We start from the raw sequence: 23,368 nt of genomic DNA, 5'->3' as shown, positions 1-23,368 counted from the left end.
TAGTATAATTAGATCCAGATAAGTGATCCCACACCAGTCAGAATGTCAGTTATCAAGAAAACAAACAACAATAAGTGTTGGTGAGGATGTGGGGGAAAAGGCACACTCATATATTGCTGGTGGGACTGCAAATTGGTACAACCAAACTGAAAAAGCAGTATGGAGATTCCTTAGAAAACTTGAAATGGAAACACCATTTGACCCAGCTACCCCACTCCTCGGCATGTATCCAAAGGACCTAAAATCAGCATGGTATAGTAACCAGCCAAATCAATGTTTATAGCAGCTCAATTCACAATAGCTACTGTGGAACCAACCTAGATGCCCTTCAATAGATGAATGGATAAAGAAACTGTGGTATATATACACAATGAAATGTTATTAGCATTAAAAAGGAATAAAATCATGGCATTTGCAGATAAATGGATGGAGTTGGAGAATATTATGCTTAGTGAAGTAAGCCAATCCCAAAAAACCAAAGGCCAAATCTTCTCTCTGATAAGTTCATGCTGATCCAGAATTGGGTTTGGGTGGAGGGGGCATGGGAAAATAGAGAAACTGTGATTGGGCAAAGGGGTAGGAGGGGAGGGGAGGGGTCATGGGGGCAGGAAATATGGTGGAATGAGATGGAAATTATTACCCTAGGTGTATGTGTGACTGCACATATGGTGTAATGCTACATCATGTACAACCAGAGAAATAAAAAGCTGTGCTACAATTGTGTACAATGAATCAAAATGCATTCTGCTGTCATGTATACCTAATTAGAATAAATGAATAAATAAATTTTAAAATTTTATATTTGAGTGGATCAAGCAATGTTGTAATATAAAATAGTATAAATTGAATAGATGGTATAGGTAATAGACGATAGATAGATAGATAGATAGATAGATAGAATAGTTATTATATTGATATAAGTAGAAAGACCAATATCAATTTTTTACTTAATTATCATTTGTGATAAATCATTTCCTTTTGTGTTCTAGTCTCCCACTCTACATCCCTTAAATTTTTTAGCCTTCTGAATACATACAACTAAACATTTGAATTATGTTGATTTTATTATGGGTGAAATTTGCCCAGGAAATTTCAAAATCTAGAATTAGATATTGATTTTTTTAAAGGAAAAAGTAAAAAAAGAAAGAAAGTAGAAAAGAAAGGCAGTTGATAGAGAAATTAGACAGATGTCATAAGCATCAGAGCCTTTTTAGTAAGCTGGGATGGAGGATTTGACTCAGTGTTCTATCTTATTTATTGCCATTCCAATATCTATCCTACCTTTACTCATCTGATTCTGTTTATATCAATAACCCCATTTAAAAATAAAAAATAAAAAGAACTACTCTTTGCAGTCTGTCTTACATCAATGCAAAGCCAAGCCCTGATCAGTGAGAGGAGATGGGTAAGCAAGGGTAAGGTCCTAGGAAGGACACAGGACAAAAGAAGAGATTCAAGTGATGTGTCCCATTTTCCTCTTGTCCTTATTGTGCTTTCTACCTAAAACAACATAGGAGGGTTTGACGACAGAGACACAGCAGCCATCTTGTCACCACAAAGTGATAAGCAAAAAGATGCAAGCTAACTGATGCCTATCAAATATAAAAAAAAAAAAAAGTAAGGCCCTTGTGAAAAGAAACAAACCCAGTAAGAAAGTTACTGGGGAACTATACTCTTCTCCCCACTCCCCAAAAAAGGCAACAGTTCAGATATACTTCTTTGAAAGATGAAGCGAATATAAATTTTATGCTGTCAAAGTCTTGCATGAAATACAATATGATCTGAGATCACAAGAGTCAAAAAGATTTACCCAGAAATGTCTTTTTTTTTCCTGCAACTGAAAAAACTTAATTGTATAGGTCATGGTGTGGTCACATAAAACATAATCCATTTTTTGCTCATTTCAGTAGAAAAGGCCTTATTACAGCATCAAATGGCTCATGGAAATGTTGGAAAGGCTGAAGTAACAAAATTTTATTTGAACCGTAGAAATAGCGTCAGAACTACCTCACAAATTTGAGCCACTCAGATAGCTCCATTTATTCTATGATCAGGGAGCCTGCAAACCCAAAACCTCAATTCCACTGTCATGGTCAATAAACTTCTATGGCCAGAAATATGTTTCCACTGCTGCCAACTCCAGAATAAGGTCACTGCTAACATGATCACTGGCAAGATGAATGATCCTTACTGTGTGAGTAGAGGAAGGCACAGAGAGAAAAAGAAGAGCTGGATAGGATTGAGTGCCAATCCATCTTGTCCACTAGGGCTCAGACCAGTTGGAAGAATGAGGCATTCATAGCTCCCAGTTTAAGGAGGCACCCACTCAGTTGTACAAATGCCCCTCAGTGAGCACCTCTTGAAATTTTGGAAGACTTTTCTAAGTGTTGGATCGTTTTTATTATTGTTCAACATGGGTTTAAAGGGGGAAATCTTTGATACTTTCATCAGTGTCATTGAAGGAACTCAGACTGTGTGTAGCGTAAGCTACACTTGCATCATGTGACATACCTTATATCTACTTTGCCTGTAATTCCAGCTGCTGCTGTTGTGAATAATATGATCCCAGACTCAAATGGACCTAAAAGCCTCCCTCCTCTGGTATGTGCTGTTCCACTTCTTGCCCCATGACCTTCTCAGAAGCCACAGGAGTCAACAAAACAGGTTTATGAGCAAGGACCTAATCCCCTACATCTACCAAGTAAGGGAAGAAGCCGGTTGAGGATGTCCCCCGCAACCGCTTCTCAAACTCCCTGTGATGGAGGACCAGCTTCTTTCCTGCCAGAATTTTTTAAGTTTTCATCCAGAAGGGATCAATACTTTCACTTTTGTAAAATCACACACTTAAATGTTCTAGCAATGTCAAATTGCTGTAAGGGATTCTAAAGGCTGACTTTCTGGACGTGATCTTATTGTGGATTAGTAACAAATGTTCTGGGGAAAGAGACTGATCTGCAGCCTACAGCACCTTGAGAAGCACTGGTATGGACTTTGGCCTTCAGGCAGCAATTCTAGAAGTCATTTTGGACACTTTTCCAGATCATCTTCTGAATCAAACTCTGTCTGTCACACCCCCGACCTTAATCATCCATGGTTACTCTGACATATCCTCATTCCCTTTGTCATTCTTCCTGCTCTGTCACTCCTGCTTCCTCTACCCCCCCCCCACCACCATAAATGATCTGCTCACCTCATGTCCTGCTCCCTTTAAACCCAAATAAAGATATTAGGATGATGACAGTTACAAGATCAAGAGAAGAGTATGAGGAAGAGTTGGGAAATAGAGAAGGATTATGCTTTTTTTTTTTCATTTGTTATTTCTCATTATTCTGTTTTTACATGAAGCATTATGGGGAAAAAATTCTGGTTAGATGCATGTAACTCAGGAACTTGAGAAATCTTATTACAATCTGTAGATCCTGTCGTTGTGCATTAGTAATCCTCTCTATGCTTTAATTTTCTCATTTCTAAAAATGAATTTGGTCTTAGAAAATACTTAATATACATCTTGCAAGATTAAAATAGAATCCAAGTAGTTGCTAAATTGCCCAGCACACATTAGGTATTATTAAATAATTATTATTTCATCTATTGTTACTTTCCTTTTCATTCATTATACTCTAGTTATATTGACTTTCTCCCTGTTCCTTGAGTTCTGTTCTGGTCCTATATATCTGGAAAGTTCTGTGACTTCGAACACTGAACATCCTCCATTAATTCCATGTTAGCTTACACTTATCCTTAAATAAGCAAATTTGTGACCTCATCAAGAAAGCATTTTCAATGCCTTCATCTCGGTACACTGTTATAAATTCTCATTCTTCCCTATACTTTTCTATGACACCTATTGTAATAATTTAATCACATTTTACCCTAATCATCACCCTGTTCTCCATTATTTATATGAACAGAAAGACTTATTACTTTCTCTGCCTACTATAACAGCATATAATAGGCACACACAAACATGGACTATCTATACAGAGATTAACATTTTATTTGAGGCTACATAATGCCTAGAACAAAATAACAAGGTGTGCAAGTAAGCTCACTGTGATAGTATTTTGTTGCCATGACAAAATACCTGAGAAAATCAATTTAAAACAGGAAATATTTATTTTTGACTCATGGATTCAGAGTTTTCAGTCCACAGTCATCTGGTTCCTTTGTTTCTGGGCCTATGATGAGCAAAATGGCATGGCAGGGAGAGTGTGGCAGAGCCAAGCTGCATAGCCCATGGCAGTCTGAAAATACAGAAGCCAGGGACAAGGACATATCCTCAATGACTACTTCCTCAACTTGGACCCAATAGCTTTACCAGCTATGAAAAAGAACAAGCCCAGCAGAATGGATTTGAACAGTTATAATGGGGTGGTGGGGAGAAAAGTTGTTTTCTATGTATTTTCTATGATGTTATACTCTATAGAGATAATCTTTCCACTTTTCACGTAATGTTTACTTTTGAATAAATAAAAGAATGAACACAAATAGTTCTATCTTTGATGTTCATTTTAACAATTCATTGATGAATAGAGATGATGCATGAAATTTTAAACAGCAATCAGTTTTCCCCTGTGCTTTAAAATTATGTATAAAAATTAAACAAATTGATTATTTTTCTTGGGATATAAAATATATAGACTGTTTACTACATTAATGACAATGAAAATTTGCAAGGCATCAAAATGTATGTTTATAAGCAGAATTAATAACTTGACTAACTTTTGTCTGGCTTATTATCTGTAACACACCCCATAGATGTAGAACACCATTCCAAACTTCATTAAAGTTTTAAACAATTATGAAAGAGCAATACCCACCACATGGTTTAAATATTTTATGCAACATCTTTAATCACCTCTTTACAATTTACAGTATAGATTGTAAAATCATTACAGATCTATATTAATAATTTACATGTAACATTATCTCCTTATAAATATATGTTATGAATGCATTTAAATCTTTTGCTTAGAAGGTGAAGAATAGATTTTATTTTATGACTGCTACATACGTTATAGTTTTATTGTAAACTTGTGTTTCGTGCCTAGATTTCCAGGCCAGATTATGGCTCCCTTAATAATTTAAGATTGTGATAACTACCCTTTGGATTATACAGATAATTTATGGTATTTGTTAGGACTATTTGCAAGCCCTCCAGTTTTCCCTCCAGATACATGGCAGGGTTCCATTTTCCTGTTACGCATAAAGATAAGCATGGTCCTGTGACTTGCTTTGACCAAAGAAACATGTGTGGAATCCATGTGTGACTTCTAAGGAGAAGTTCTATAAGTCCTGTGATTTTAGAAACATGTGTCAAGATCCAAACTGTCAACCTGGCAATTTGACCCTAACCATAGGGCCCAACCACAGGAGTCATGGGGCAGGAGTGAGAAATAAACACTATTAAGCTCAGACACAGTGATTTGGACATTATTAGTACAGCATAGTGCAGACAAGGAAGGGACAAACTTTTCCTCTTAAGGGATAGGTAATAAGTATTTTAGGGTTTGCAGGCCATAAGATCTCTGTTGTAATTACTTAACTCAGCCATTATGATGGGAAAGCAGCTCTGGGGCAGGGAGAGGGTGTGGGAGTAAAGGACCAGACCTGAAAGCATTCCAAAACACTTCATTTACAAAACTGCTGGTGTTGATGAATAGGGTTTTGTATGAGACCCAGGTTCCTCAGTCCCTGGTGTGGCCTATCCTGATGGATAGTCTCATAATGAAGTAATAGGAAATACTTGGAGGGAAAAATAAAATCATGTATTTTGATGGACTACCCTGACATTTTATATCTCAGAACTAAAACCAATACTTGCAAACACCTTTGGAGATTCTTTGTGGTTTTCATGTTTTAGGTATTGTCCAAATATTACTTCAAGTATAGTTAAATTAAATAAAACATCAACAAATTTATATACCCTTGAGTTAAAATATTCAAATATTAGGGGCTGGAGTTGCAGCTGTGTGGTAGAATGCTTGCCTGGCATGTGTAAGACCCTGGGTTCGATCCTCAGCACTACATATAAATAAAGAAATAAAAAAAATAAAAGATCCATTGACAACTAGAAAATATTTTTTTTAAATATTCAAATATCTCTCCTTTCTCCTAGGCTAAATATAAATATCTTGGTAATTTGGGGTAATATTGTTTTATTCTTCAATAATTCAATTATAGGAAAATTAACTATTGCAATATGTAAATCTTTAATTATGGTTAGATAGACAAATAAAAATTTGCTTGAATAGAATTAGCAAAAAAATTCTTGATTCAGCAGGAAGTTATTTCCTCAAGACTTAGTAATATAACATAGATGAAGACATGGTTAGAAATGTCAAGGATGGGTTCATTACATTTACTTTTGCACATCCAACATTGCTTGAATGCAAAGCCATGTCTTAGAAAGAAAGGAGATGTTTTCTGCACGTTGTTTTTTTTTTATGTACAAGTGGTCAAGTTAAAAGTTAGAAGTCAGTACTGTGTTAGAATTTCTTTAGACAAAGACTATAAAATGAATTAACACTTGAACACATAGGAGTACATACAAATGTGTATATATGTACCTATATATATATATATATATATATATGAACATATACACATTCACACTTACACATGTTATCTACATACAGTCACAAGTGAAATGACTAAAGTGAAAATATTTGAGAAAACATAATTTCTCTATAATGAAACTATCCTTTATGTGACTTCACTCAGTAAAGAAAATCTTAATTCTTTTCATTGTTGCAAGATGATTTCTATCTTAATAAAATGAATTTAGGTTGTGTTCTTTTTTTCTGAATAAATTCACCAAGATTTAAAATAAATGAAGTGAAATATTTTAAATGCATGTGAAGTACTTGAGTATTAGGTAACTGTGTACTTCATTGAAGACGCTACTTTTTGGCTGTCAGCTATTATACCTGTTAAGAAGTCATTAAGTGGGGCTGAGGTTTTAGCTCAGTGGTGGAGCACTTGCCTAGCATGTATGAGGAACTAGGTTCAATTCTCAGCACTTCATATAAGCAAATAAGTAAAAATAAAAGTGCATCCAAAAGTAAAAAAATTTTTAAAAATAACTCATTATGCTATATCTATGAAATTCAATACTAATGTGCCTTTGACCCGGCAAACTGTACTAAATTCCTTTAGACCTACTTTCTTTTTCATGTAAAGCTGTCAGCCTTGGGATTTTTAGCACGGAAGATGCTTATGCTTCTCAAAGTGTTGTTTAATTGGTGTATAAGAATATTCATTTAAAAGGATCTTTTCCATTCACATACTGTTTTAAAACTCAGGTCAAATTATGAACAAAGATCTTCCCAAAGCCATTCATTTTCCTTCTGGTAGGTGTGAATAGAGGGTAGCCAGAGTGACTTAAAGCATTGAACTTTCTTCCTTTGTGTGCACACTTGTGTGTGTATACACTCGCATGCATGTAAATGGAACCCTTCAAAGCATATGAGATATGCACTTGCTCTGTTATTTTAGATTCACCCTGAAAGAAATATTTACAGTTTAGCATTAAGCCCATCAACATTGTGGGTTTTAAAGGAAATGCTGCCCAGTCTTTCATGTACAATACAGCTCTAAATAATTAAAGATTTAAAAATTCTTGCTTTGGTTCTTACCACATAGATACATTTATTCCACTCATTAGCAGAACATTGTATAACATAGACCAAATTAACAAATGCAAAGAAAGTCATCCCAGCGGGAACCTTGGAACATGAAATGGAGTTCTATCACAGGCATTCTTGTTAGGGCTCATTTGTGTACTCTCAATATGCTGTAGTCATTACGTTTATGTGCCCAATTCTCTGGCTTAATCTTATGGTTTTTCTATATAACAAGGTTAAAAGACTTACAAATAAGCTCTGTGTGTGGATGACCGTTGTTTTATTTTCTTTTGATATTTTTCTGCCTATGGGCTTGATTTGTTGTTAAAATAACGTCCAGGGAGGTCTTGACATTTTGCCTCTTCGTTTTTATATTTGAGAAAAATTTCTTTGTTTCTGAGGAATGGGAAAAATTCTTACAACTTGGCTTTACATAGCATGTCTTCACTATAAGATCTAATAATTTATCTAATTTAGATGGAAAGATGGTATAAAAAAACTCTGAGGGGCTGGAGTTGTGATTCAGAGGTAGAGCACTCGCCTACCATGCATGAGACACTGAGTTCAATCCTCAGCACCACATAAAAATAAAACAAAGGTATTTTGTCTAAAATAACTAAAAAATAAATGTTAAAAAAAGAAATTAAGAAAAATCTATGAGGCACATTTATTTCTAAACTGTGTGTTCAAATCTATAAGTATCTATCAACCTTCTTCTGTATGAAGAGTTTGTATCCCATATTTCCACTTTCTTTTCTTCCTAAAAGTTTTGTTTTTATTAAATACACTGTAAAGTATATTATAATGTGTTCATGTGTGTATTTAAAGTATATTATAATGTGTTCATGTGTGTAGTGAAAATTAATAACTACACTTCAACAACATTTTATTATAATTATTAATACTTATTAATTATACAAATTAATGGTTTTCACTGTGATGTTTCCATCCATGCATATATCATGCTTTGATCATGCCCATTCTCTTGTTCTCCCCTCTCTCCCCATTCCCTAAACTTCCCTACCCCTTCACTAGTGGTTCCTCTTCCATGTTGATGTCAACTTTTTAAAGTTGTTTTTGTTTTAATTTCCATATATTAGAGAAAACATGCAGCACTTGTCTTTCTGAATATGGCCTATTTTACTTAACAAGAAGTCCACTAGTTCCATCAAATTTCCTGAAAATGACATGGTTTCATTCTGCTTTATAGCTGAATAATGCTCCATTGTGTATACATCAAATATTTTCTTTAGCCATTCCCTGGTTGATGGGCACATAGGTTGATTCTGTATCTTAGCTATTGTGAATAGTGTCACAATATCATGTGTGTTGACTTCATTTCTTTGGGGTAAATACCTAGGAGTAGTGTGACTGGATCATACTATAATTCTACTGGAAGGTTTTATTTTTTAATCTTTATTTATTCTTTTTAATTATATAAGACAGTAGAATCTATTTTGACATATCTATACAAACATGAAATATATCTTATTCTAATTAGGATCCCAATCTATGGCTATACAGATTCACTGTGGTGAATTCATATATGTACATAGGATGAATCTTCACACTGATTTCCATAGTGGCTATACTAAATTACATTCCTATTGTTAAGATTTGGATGTGAGGTGTTCCCCAAAAGCTCATGTGGTGAGACAATGCAAGAAGGTTCAGAGAAGAAATGATTGGGTTAGGAGAGTCTCAACCCAATCAGTGAATTAATCACCTGGTGGGATTAATTGAGTGGTAACTGAAGGTTGGTGGAATGTGGCTGGAGGAGGTTGAAAACTGGGGGCGTGGCTTTGGGTGTATATATTTGCATCTCTATATTTGGAGTCTCTCTGCTTCTTGATCATTCTGTGAGCCACTTCTCTCCACCACAGTCTTTCGCCCTGGGGTTCTGCCTCACCTCCATGCCAAGGAATGGAGTCAGCTGTCTACGGATTGACACCTCTGAAACTGTGAGCCCCTAAATTGTTCTGGACAGGTCTTTTAGTCACACCAGTGAAAAAGCTGACTAAAACATCTTCCAAGAGTGTATAAGGAGTCCTATGTCTTCACAGCCTCACCAGCATTTGTCATTTTTAGTTTTGTTTGTTTGCCTGGTTGGTGTTTGGGGATGTGTTTTGTTTTGTTTATAACAGCCATTTTGACAGGAACAAGATGGAATTTCATGTCGTTTTGATTTATATTTCCCTAAAAGCTAAAGACAGTGAGATATATACATATATATCTATATCTCAATATCACATGTGTACTTCCTTCTTTGGGAAGTATATTACTTGTTCTTTTGTTCATTTTTTTGAGTGCTTTATATATTCTAGATATTAGTCCTGTGTCAAATGAATAGCTGTCAATTTTTTTCTCCCATTTCTATAGACTGTCTCTATTGATTGTTTCTTTTGGCAACAACAATTTTAATGATTCTCTTTAGTTAATGCTTAAATAGATCTGATAAACTCCACTAATTCAATTTCTATAGCTTCTCCTTTCCTGGATTCTCTGATTACTTTCTTAGCTGAAAGGTTTTATTGTCAAAATATTCTTTACAAGAAGTATACAAGTACATAAGTATGCTTCCTAATCCTTCCACACTTGAAATTATTTGTTTCTTCTCTTTTATGCGTGTGGTACAAAAAAAGGCACATTCCTCAATTAAATTTTTTTCTCCCCTAAATAATTCACACATTACTCTGATATCTTGTGGTATCAAGACCTATTGTGCAGTTTGGGTAAACTTGAGTTTTTTCTGTTGACCTATTTTATTTCTTTTTTAAAGTTTCTCTCATATGAGTCTTTCTTATTAAAGTTGAATAACTTTTGCACACTATTTTCTGGCTTCCTTTTGATTTGCAGATTCAAGTATTTTTTCATTTCACGAATATTTCTGAAAGAACAATTTCACTGTTACTATATTCCATTTGTTATGCTGTCTTCCTTACCAATTAGTTTCTAACTTATTTTCTGTATCTGTATCATCTCTATATTGTTTGTACATCTTTAAGTTTTGTTTTATGTAAATTATCTTGCTAATATTTATTTTTGCTTATTTTATTTCAGAATATATTATTTTCTTCCTGCAGTCGTTTGTGTTTCTCTTCCCTTTCTTTTATCTTACAGTTACCCTGTGCCTCTTGGTTTCATTATTCTAATACATGGATCCTTAAATAGATATTTTTTTCAGATAATTTTAAGAAAATATTTTTTTTCTGTTGTAGATTTTGAGAATCTTTCAACTCACAGCACATCCTTTCATTTATATTCAAACTTAATAATACAATATCATGCAATTTTACCCTCCAGGTTTTTTTCTGGAATTTGAACCACCTCTCTATATCATTGCAGATATTACTTTATCCATTTTTATCCTTTTTGTTTTTTTTTTTACTTGTTTATAGAAATATTTTAAGTGAGTTTAATTGACAATAGTTCCCTCCACCATTTATAACTCTTTGGAATTCCTGTACTAAATGTTTTCATGCTGCATAATTTGCAGTGGACCATGTCCATTCATGTCTCAATGCCATTCCTTGCCCTTTTCCCTTCCATCCATCCCCCAAATAAATCCACACCCAAAATAGACTAAATATCCAATGGCCTCTACTCAAAATTATGATGAAATTATGTATAAGAGAAGAATTGGAAGTTATTTGAGCAAATGAATAAACAGAGAATACATTTAGGAAATTGAGTAGAATATATTTTTGAGATTTTCAACTTCCTTTCCAATCTTCAGAGCATTCACAAATATCATGCTTGTATGTTCTTTTGTTAAGACATGGGCTCACTACTTAGTGGCTAGCACTCCTTTTCTTCCCTCTGGTTCCCAGTTCCATTCTTGGATGAGCATTCACTTAGTAGCTTTTTATAAAACATGCAGAGAGAAAGGAAGAGGAACCAGGTCTCTACAAGAAATATAACAACAATTATCTGGTGTAGACAGGTAAGAGTCATGTGAGTGACAATTCTCCTCTAGATGAAATGGATCTGTTTTAATCAAATTAAGAAAGGGAGCCAATTTTTTTTCAGTGGTATATTGCTATATAGACATTAGGTCCATGTATTTCTATACTATTGTATTGCTGCAAATATTTTAGTTTCTAACTAGAAAAAATATTGAAAGCTGGATGAAAAGCTAATAAAACATGAGCCATTAAGAACACTTACAAGGGGCTGGGGTTGTAGTTCGATGGTTGAGTGCTTGCCTCGCATGCGTGGGGTGCTGGGTTCAATCCTCAGCAACACATAAAATAAATAAATAAAATAAAGATATTGTTTCCATCTTCAACTAAAAAAATTATTTTTTTTTAAAAAAAAGAACATTTAGAGAGACTTTCTTTAGGTTGTCCATATCTTATTTCATACTTTGGACTTTTCACACTAAACATTTTAAATTTTGAATATTTTTACTTCTATCTCTATCAACATACACTGGCATATGTTTTGATCCTTAATTAAAGTTATTCCTAGTCACTACCCTAACACTCACTATTGAGATAAACTTCAAAATGTTCCTCTTCTCACTGCAATATATTTCCTCGTCACCCTTGTAACTGATATTACCCCTGCTACCATTATTGCTATTAACTTCTAGTACTGCTCTACTGCTCTGCTACTAGTACTGATTCAAATTCTCTGACAAGTTCAGTAAAGCTGTTCTGGTAAAATGATGAACTAGAGCCCAAATCAAGAAGAACTGGAATAAAGGTGAAACTGAAAAAAAAAAAAAAAGTGATTACAAGTAAAATCATTGTTTTGAGAAGATTGCCTGAAAGGGGGAGCAGGGGTTAAAGTAGGTACTAGGTATGTGGTTCTGTGTGGCTGATTTGTGGTCATTATTTTTAAAATTGAAACTATTGGGGTATATTTAAAAATAAGAAGGATCTTTGCCTGACGTGATGCACATGCCTGTAAACCCAGAGACTTGGGAGGCCAAGACAGAAGGATCGCCAGTTTGAACTTAGCTTTTGTAATTTTAGGGAGTTTCTAAACAACTATGGGAAACCCAGTCTCAAATTTTTTTAAATTAAAATATAAGGGGCTGGGGAAGTGGCTCAGTGATTGAGTGCCTCTGGGTTTAACCCCCAGTCCCCCCCAACACCAAAAAAAAAAAAATGTGAAAAGGATCCTCTTGAGAAAGGTGGGGAATATATAGAAGAGAAAAGGGAAGAGTGAAATGTAAGGTTCCTGGAAAGGTGGAAAGAGATGGATCCAAAACTCAAGAGGAGGAGTTACCATGAGAAAGAAGAGGTGAAGGCTCTGTTTCTCTTAGTGAGGAGGATAAAACAATTAATGCAAGAGGTGGGAAAAGAATTGGCCTGGCGAGGGGAAGAAATGTCTCTGGGTGTTATCTGCTGAAAGTGACATGGTAGAGGAAGCACTCAGGGTGTCCAAAGAGGATGGAAAAGACGTAATATGGTCACAGAAGAGACACATGTCTCTTGGCACATGTCTCAGCAGGGGAATGACCAAACAGTATTAAGTGCTGTGATTCCAAATGGATAGTGGCGGTAGGTGGTCCCCATACAGCCTTCTCCATCTCCACTCAGCTGTTTATCAAAGTACAAGCCTGATAATTTGGGTTGGAAGGAATTGGTTGTAGCAGGAGATTAAAGGCAGAAAAAAGCATGGATTGCAAAGAGTTACTGAAATGACAGGGTATAAAGTGGAAGAAAAATGAAGACAGGAGGGAAATATATACCACCACAGAGTGCTATACACACCACCATATCTGAAGCTGTGTATGTAACTCAAGTTGTGGAGTCCTTCATCCATAATTATCTTAATTAGGTAGAAGACTAGGTTGAATGTAAAAGATAAGAGTAGAGATATAACTTGAGCCGTGTTTGTAAGGTAGAGGTTATCCCTTTGTTTACATGAACTGTTTACTTAAGAGTCAAATTCATAATTTCACATCAGGGTTTGCATTTTGGGTAGGGGGGTGGTTAGGAGAATACATTAAAAAAATCATCACTTTAGAAATGCACTAAAATGCATATTCTTAAATGCCCATTTCCTAAACAAAAGCATACAGCTATTTGCTGAAATAATTACTAGATCAAGTTGGGTGGTCCTAAGCTTTGCATGTGAAAGTCCCAACAGCTCTGATTTTATACATCAAATAACATTTGGTGTGGGTATATACACACATATATGGATACCTAATTAGCATTATATATGAAGCCACAATAGTGTGCATTCCTTTATAATGAAAGGCACAATTCACTGTTCTAAAAAGGAACAAAAATAAACAAACACAATAAAGACATTTATCCCCAAGTTTAACTTCTTTGTATAATTTGACTAAAGTCCAAGATTACTTTTGTTTTGTTCCTAAATGGCCACTGGCTTTTTGAATAAAAAGTTAATAATAGTTTTCTGAAAACGTGGTTACTACACTCCTTTAGGGTAATGCATGATGCAAGAAAGTATCAAATTAAAGCTATGCTGTTATATTCATGAACAGATAATGAAAATACTTCAAACTGTTTGATGGTTTAATAAACTTGCTCTTCAAAAATAACTAATATATACTCTACGATAAAAGTATTAACTTGGGAAGAAGAGCTGAGACAGAAGGATAAAAAGATAAAAAGAATCATTTCTAAGTATATCATGGGACAATTTTTACTTTCTGTTCATGTCTTTCAGATACTCCCTATTCAAATGTCTGGAAGGCAGCCTAGAGCACTCAACCATAAAGTGTTTTGACTTTCATCAATAGAATGTCTTTACCTATTAATTTCTGAATTGATTTCTAAGACCCTGGAATTTATGAAAGTAACAATACATAAAGCAAATGAATGAAATCTTAGATATGCATAAAATTCTTGCTGGGCCAGTTAGTTTTTCTATAACCTAACATCTGAGAATGTTTAGCAAGGGTGCAGATTATGCCTCTGTTCAATGAACTGGTCTCCACTTAATGATTTGTTTATTGAATGGAAAACTATTGTTCTTCCTGGCAAATGTAATACATTGAAATAATATTTGTTGAGTCTACTAAGTGCTGACCCTCTCTGGACATTAACCACTTAGTGGTAATGCATGCAGCAGGGGAAAACGGATAGAATCACATACTCAAAACATTACTTAGGAGGAACCTTAGAGATTTGGGGTTCAACTTGTTCATTTTATTTAAGAGGAAACAGAAACTTAAAAGAAGCAACTTGCCAAAGTTTGCACAAGAATTTATAAACTGGATCAGGACCAGAACTGAAATCCAGGGCTCCACATACAGTAATCTTTCTTGTAGTTGATCAACACAGCAAGAAGAAGGATGCTATTTTTGCCACATATTGGTTCTATGCCATCTTATATAGATTGGTTTAAAGCCTCTTCAGCATTTTGGAGAACAAAACTTGGAAATTAAAACTAGCCCTACATAAAGGGTTTTTCCCCCCATTTCAAAGATATCACAGATATTACAAATAAATAACATTAAGTTTGTAAGCTTATAAGTTGAATCCTTTATAACCATCATTTAGTCTTCTGATAATTCAAAGCATCACAGCAACTATAAGCAAAGTATAATTGTTTAAATGACTTTAAGCTATTTCATATTTAGAAAGATGATAAATTTTCATTTGTTAGCTTGATTGATAGAAAATATTAGACATATTCTCACTCATATCAACTCCACTACAACTGTAAGACATTCAGCAGAATTAAGGATGACTTGTTTATCCTCTTATTAAAATAAAGAAGCAGGAATTTTAGCTTCTAAACCTGTTTTTACACATGTATGGAGGAGGACCTCAAAGATAACAGTACTCAAATATTTTTGACTACAACCTCTATGTCCTACTTCCTCAAATCTGGGAACAAAAATAGATCTCATTTCATACAATATTGTAATTAAAAGAACTAAAACAGAATCCTAACACCTCTGGGCTTCCTATTGTTATCTTTTCTCTGAAGCGTCCCACAATTACCCGGAGGTACTTACTTATTAAGCCTTGGTCACAATCAATAGGTAGAGAGAAAATGGAAATCTTGTATTCACCAGAAGGTCCCATACATTATTGCAGTTAATGTGGCTGCCATATGGCACCACTGTTGGGAACAGGAGCTTTTGCAGCCCAGACGTCAGGGTGGCAGGGGATACCCTGTCCCAGAGGCATCAGTCTCGTGCAGCCTCTGCCTCTCCTAGAAGACTCACTGTCACCTGAACAGAATTAACCACCAGAACCTAACGGCCCAGTAAAGTCTTCAACTAAAAAAGCAAAACCAAAACAAACAACAAAACAGAAAGCCACTGAGGGACTGAGGGGCATGCAAGAGTCACAGCTGCAACAGTATTTCTCAGTGACAGCCCTTGAGTATGCAGGCAGCATGCCTCTTGCCCCAGAGCTGAATGTCACTTGGATTCTTCCACTAATCCCTAGGCCTGAGATGATGGCATTAGGCCTTTTCAGTTCACCTCAAAACGTTTCCACAGGCCAGTGTGGCTGAGCAGGAAGGGTCTTAATTTCCAGCTCATGGTTTTCCTGGACTTGGACTTGCCCCATTTAGTTAGGATTTAGGGTTAAGCACAAGCCTCCGTCCAGGTGCCTCCCTCCTCCCCCAGCCCCCCATTCATTCATTACTTTTTCTTCCCTCTAGCTTTCTCAAAGATGTCCTTGCCATGTTTCTCCCTTCTGCCCCAATTGCAGGTTTTTTTCTTTCCTATAGCTCACAACAATATGAAGATATAATCATTTCCATTTACATATCAATATACTGATTCTTTTTTTCTGGCAAAAGAGTTATAGATTCAAGATATCTCAAAGCAAAGTCTTTTCTAAGGTGGCTTAACATCTACATCTCTCTAGAGTTACAAGTGGTTACCATTTTTAATAGCAATTTTGTATTCTTTTTACAAAGAGAAAGAAGCACGTCTGATACAATAAATCAAGTCCTGAGTTATACAAACATCCAACAAATACACCCATGGGGTTTGTTTCGGATGTTTCCTGGGGAATGAAAAGGGCTATGGAGACATAGAGTACCTGCCTTGCCCACTGCCACATCAACCCCAAGCTCTATTCTGTACTCTCTTTATTCAATATTGACAAATGTTTATTAAGAGCCTACCACATTTTTAAACTTCTGTCTCCTGAGAGTACAAAGACAGATACAGCCCTTGTCCCTGTGTTATAGGTTAGCTATGAGTTATACCCCAAAAGCTCCTGTGTGAGGCAATGCAAGAACTTTCAGAGGTGAAACGATAGGTTATGTGAGGTAAAGCCTAACCAATAACTTAGTCCACTGATATACGTGAACTGGGTGGAAATTGTAAACAGGTAGGGTGTGGCTTCAGGAGATAGGTCACTGGGGTTGTACCTTTGGGGTATATATTTTGTCTGTGGTGAGCAAAGCTCTCCCACTGCTTTCAGTTGCTGTGTACTAAGCAGCTTTCCATGGTAGAGGAAAAGCCTTCTACCATCATACTCTGCCTCACCTTGAGCCCAGAGCAATTGAGTCAGCCATCTATGGACTGAGACCTCTGAAATTGTGAGCTCTGAATAAACTTTTCCTCCTCTATGTTGTTCTTATAAGGTCTTTTGGTCACAATGGGGCAAAAGCTGACTAAAACACCCTGCAAGACCCCATTGTCCAGACAAACACAGACATGCAAATAATATATATATATCTATCACTAGTTACATACAAAGTATCATAGAAGGCAGGAGCTGATATTTACAGAATGATGGGCTTTGACCAGGAGAGGTAGGAAAGAAAGGAATATTCCAAGCAGAATGCACAACATTTGCAAGTGCAAAGAAAGTGGTTGGGCTGGACACAAAACATGTCATTTGTTTGCTATTTCTGGAGTATAAAGCTTAAAGCATGAATAACCAGGTAAATTTGGAAAGAAAAGCATGAACCACATTGTTACAGCTTTCTATACCATGCAAGTTTAGGTTCTGTTCTGTAGAACAGTCTTTCATAAATGGACAAAGAGTCTGAGCAGAAAATAGGAGAGTCACATGGTAATCCTTTTCCAAATACACATGGTTACCATATGTGTTTTGAAAAATGTCTCAGATGATTGATACAGCATCTCCTCCTTTCCAACTGATTTGAAAAATCACTGCTATGGATTACGGACAGCCATTAAAGAATTCTGAACAAGGAAATGAATAAAGAGATTTGCTTAATATGAAAAAAAAATCATCCAGATGTATATGACCTCTACGGACATATCACTCCTTGCCTAATGCCTACCTTCTCTCCATGTACATCACTTTGAACAATCCTCACCATAGATTCAACTTCACAATCCATTAAACAAAAATACAAGCAAGTATTTTGTAGAAAATTTCATTAGTACAAAAAACAATATGATCCATACAACGATAACTTAATAAAATTTTCACATCAGACATCTGTTCTTACCATTTTCTTCTATTTCTTACTTTCTTTTTCCCTAGGTTTTTTTCTTCTCATTTTATTTCTTTCTTTTTTGTACTTGGGATTAAATCCAAGGGCAATCTACACTGAGCTATGTTCCCAAACCTATGGTTTTTTTTTTTTTTTTTTTTTTTTTTTTTTTGAGATAGGGTCTCACTAAGTTGCTAAGGTTAGCTTCAAAATTACGATGTTCCTGCTTTGGCCTCCCAGGTCACTGTGATTACAGGTATGTGCCACCTTGCCCGTCATCTTTCTCCTATATTCTCTACAAAAAAAATCTCACTCTCATCCTGAGAAATTTAATTTTTTATACTTCATGGGCACAGTTCACTTAGGAACACAAAAGCCTAGCTACAATAATACTTTTTCTTTTTTCCAATCTCCTCTCTCCTTGGGTCTTACCTCTCTAATCCAAGTCATTTATTCTATTATTCAACCCTCTTAAAATAAGTGATTATATGTGATGGAATTTTCCTATATTTTGGTATATATTAGAATGATCAGCATACCCTTTCATTTTTTCATTTCATAAATGTGTCCTGAGTACCTACTCTATGCCAGCCCACCTTAATTCATAGCTACTAATCACTCTTTCTTCAAATCATAAGAATGTCCTCATAACAGTAAAAGACAATCATAAAAATGAACAATTAACTTTTTTCAATTATGAAAGCACCATGAAGTGAGTTTCTGACAAGGCCTTCTTAAAAGAATAGTCTTTACTCCTGCATATTTTATCCTAATGAAAATGTTGAGACTATTATTTTCTAACAGCTCTCTCCTACCCTCCTGCATAGAGATAGGAAATGGAATGGGTATCCTTTCTGACTGTAATTCTGTTTTACAAATAACAGACTTCCCCATTAATTATGTAGGGTTTACTATCACTTAAAAGTTTTAATTCCTTTCTATATGTAGGTAGATTTATAAAATAAAAAAGTAAATTTTGCTTTATAATATTTAAAATTATTGCATATCCCCAAAGCATAACTTTATAAGCATAGCAAAGCAAAGACATCCATCTAACTTTATCTTCTCAACTAAGGGCAGATGGTTGAAATTCTCCTCATGCTCTGGTTCAAAATGTTGCCCTGCCATTTTTGAAACTAATTTGGCAAGCTTCAGTGTAGGACATGAAGAGAAATTGCATTTACTCTGAACTGTTTCCTGGTGAAATTGTTTAGCCCTCCAACAATAAGAAATTACAGGAGGACATTGAATTACTCTCTACTCAAATCTAGAGTTCCAGTTTGGAATGTTTTCCTAAGAAATGTATCAATCTGAAGAATTACACATGAATATCTTTTATTTATCTAAGTCATATATATGAATAATACTCTAAAACTATCCTTAAGACAAAGCTTGCTTTTTTAAAACTCCCTTCAGATATAGAATATTTCAATACAGTTGTCTATTTTTTTATGTTATCTATTTCTGTTTGAAGATAGTCTCTCTGAATAAAAAGCAAATATTTCAGGGAAATAGATTATTAAAAACTTGATTTTTTAAAAAATGACAGACCCTTTTGTCATAGCTATTGTTGTTAAAACATTATACAAAATGAAAGTGTTTTAAAGAATAATTTAATTCAATATGCAAAGAAAGGCATTAAATAGTAGAAGCTAAACATTTTCACTTAAACACCTTAGAATTTGTTGTGAACTCTCCCCCCTCAATCAGGTATATGCATAATGAAGGTAGTGACAAGTTATGCAAAATTCAATTTAAAGGCAAAAACTAACTGGGTATGTGAATTGCTTTATTAAGCGATATAAACTTTATCTTCGTGAAATATACACATAGTATATAAAAGGTTGCCAGATTTAGAAAATAAGAACACATGATGCCCAGATAAATTTTCATTTCAGTTAAACATCAGTTTTTAGTGTAAGTATATGCCATGAAACATTTGGGACATACCTACTTTTTAAAATTATTTGCTACAGCCTGTATTTTATCAGGCAACTCTAAGTACATGGCAGCTAAAAGAATAAAGGATTGAGACTCGGAGGAAAAATAATTGGATAAAATGCAAACCTTATGCTACTTTGATGTTTGCTGAGTCACTTATGAATTGAGAACCCAGTCTGCTCAGATCCTTTCATAAGGTGTTTGTGATTAATTTCAAAAGTTTGGACCTGGAGATCTGAGTGTTTTCATGGTTCTTGGAATTTGAGCAACCAGAATACAATAGACTTCTGTACCTATTTTAAACCCAAAACCTTGACTAACATGGAAACTCTGGTAGTTCTAATCTCATGCTCTTCATTCTCCATCATAATTATTCACAACCATATTTGTCCTTGAGGTGCTATGGGAGAACATTCGGTTTAAATAGCAGTTTTAATTGAACATCTTATTTTCTAAAATGTGCATCTACTTTACACATGGCCCTCCTCCCTCTGACCATTCCTTGTTCTGTGCCTTAGCAAAGCTCATACTGTTTTTCTTCTGCAACACTCTCTACTTTCCTGGATGACCAATCACTTTGCCAAGTTAAGCCTCACTTACTCAGTCTAGCCTTTCCCAATCACTTCTCTTCACAGTGATTTTCCCTCCAGTTAAATTTTCTAGCTCCTTACCATATCATGCAAATGTAGATTAAAAACTTGTGAAAATATTGGAGACACACACACACATACAAACTGACAGTGCACTAAAGATGGTTTAATAGCTATCTTTTTCTCCCATTTGGGTGGGTGGTTTGCAGAGAAAACATGTAGGAAGTATTGATGAACTTTGAGAAAATGAAAGGAAAGAGGATGTTGCAAACTGTTAGAGTGGAATAAACAGGAATCCACTTTTGAGGGGTTTTGTGATGTATATATAAAAGACTTGAGTTATTTTTGGAAATAGGATTAAAATTCTTTTTTTTTACTGGGGATTAAACCTGGGCCTTGCTCATGCAAGGCAAGCACTCTACCACTGACCTACATTCTAGCTTTGCTTTGCTTTGCTTTTTTAAGAAAGGGTTGAACTTGAAGTCCTCCTACCTCAGCTTCCGGAGTAGTTGAGATTTCAAGCATGCACCATCACGCCTGGGTTAAGTTTTCTTTTATTACAACACTGCTCTAAGATTGTACTAAATAGGGGCCTATACCTCCATGATTATTATATACAATTAATATCCTAATAATAACTGACAGATAAACAATTGTGAAAGTACCTGTATGTAAGGTACTACCCTAAGCACTAGACATGCTCAATTTCATTTCATATCCAAGATAATGGGATAAAATGCATTCTATTTCCACTTTACACATGAGGAAAGTGATACTCAAAGAGGATTCATAAATTTCCCTAAGGCACATAGCACTTCAGATTAATGCAGAAAAAATACAGAGAGAGAGCTTACTAACATTCAAGCACTGAGCTAGATGCTCAGAAAGAGAAGGAGCAGAAAGAGGAGAAAGAAAAGGAGGGAAAGGGGAACAAAATGAGGGAAGAGGAGAAAAGAAAAGAAAGGGGTGACCTTGGCCTCCTACGTATCTTACAATCTATTAGAGACAATATGTCCACAAATAAATTGTTACTCAACTTTTTATCACTGTGACTAAATATCCAAACTTAGAGGAGGAAACAACTTAGAGCAGGAAAAGTTCAATTTGAGCTCACAGTTTTAGAGGTCCAGTCCACAGTCAACCGACTTCAAAGTTCTTGCCCAAGGTGAAGTAGGACATCTAGGAGAAGGGCAAAATGAAGGGAAAATGCCCAGGTCCTGAAAGCCTGGAAGCAAAAAGGGCAAGAGCAAGGATCCGGGAGTGAAATCTGAACTCCACGGCATGCTCCATGACCTACTTTATCCAGCCACACCCCACCTCCTGACCATTACCACACAGCACAGTAGTCCTTTCAAATTATTAACCTTTCAAATGGATTAATCCATCAATGAGTCAGGGCTCTTATAATCCAATCATTTCACCTCTGAACATTGCTCGACATGAGCTTTCTTGGGAAACAATCCATGTCTAAACCATGATAGATATGATAAATCAAAGATGCAGTGAAATATTTTAAAAGGTGTCTCAAAATAAAAATATGTAAAATGATTCATTAACACACAAAGTGGCAAGCACATATCCATAAAGATTTGCAATTATGAAACTAAATGCTGTGCTAGCTATACTACAGTTGGTTCACTAAGAACACCTGGAAATAGTATGAAGGACTTTATATGTATATAAAAATGATCTTGAGTTGTACCATAGATGATACAGGGAGCATACTACTTCATTATTCAAAAATAAGTTCCAATGCCTCCATTTCAAGTTCCAACTCCTAAGTCTAATAGTCAAAGCTTTGAAGAAACTTGCTTAGACTGACTTTGAAAACTTTATCTTCAAGTACACCTACAAATATTATTCTCCAAACCAATGAGTCTCCTCATTCCTTCACAAAATTTGTCATACTGCCTATTTCTCTGTGCTTTGCCATCATTTTTATATAAGAAGGCATGTGCCTGTGTGTGCACGTGCACACACACGTGAGTACAGAGTTTCTTTATTAAAGCTCAGCTGAAATCTCTTCTGCTCTATGAAAACGAGAAGTAGGCTATTAAACAAGGTTTCAACAACTAAAGCCAGAATTCCTCTTAGGAAAGGAATTATATTTATTTAAGAAAATACCTTGATAAGCTGCTCAGCAACAAAAGATAAAATTTTGTTAAACATGGGTTTAAAAAAGTTAGCAAGAGACAAAATCTTGCTTGTTCCTCAGACATACTCCTTTGGGAAATATCCCCTCCCCTAATTTTATCATGCATTCTTCTGATGTGCTCCAGAGCACTCCTGGCTAGCCTGTGGCATAACATTCATCAGCTGTAAGATCATGGCCAGATGTCTGGGCAGCCACATTCCCCACTTCACAGTGGGACAGGAATCCGAGAGCAGGAGCTACAGGATGGTTTCTATTGTTCCCATGGTGCCTTCCTTGTACACAGTAGGCGCTTAAAAGATGCTTAGTGAAATGATGAGCAAAAGAAACTCACGATGAGAAAATATAATTTTAATGATTATGGCTTTCTAGACTAGTAGAGGATCACTAATTCCTTGAAAACAATACAGTAATTTGACAACACTAATAAAGCATAGAAAATTAGCTAATACTCTTCCTTAGATAGTTCATGTGTCAGATGAATGTCTTATTACCAACCCAAACCTTGTCACAAAGGAGAGTTAATGACCTCAGTTGACATAAATAGGTCATGAAGATAAATTAACTTTAACCACTGAGGTTGTTAGTAATTGGACTGGGACCTCTATAAAATTGTACCTGGGGCAATAGGATGCTAAAGATGCTACCATGTTGGCCTTTAGGTAGCAGAGGGATAATCAGATGTAGAGTGTGCT

The sequence above is a fragment of the Ictidomys tridecemlineatus genome, chromosome 7 (genome assembly GCF_052094955.1).
Source record: "Ictidomys tridecemlineatus isolate mIctTri1 chromosome 7, mIctTri1.hap1, whole genome shotgun sequence".
In the NCBI taxonomy this organism is placed as follows: Eukaryota; Metazoa; Chordata; class Mammalia; order Rodentia; family Sciuridae; genus Ictidomys; species Ictidomys tridecemlineatus.
Note: the sequence above shows the minus strand (reverse complement) of the source record.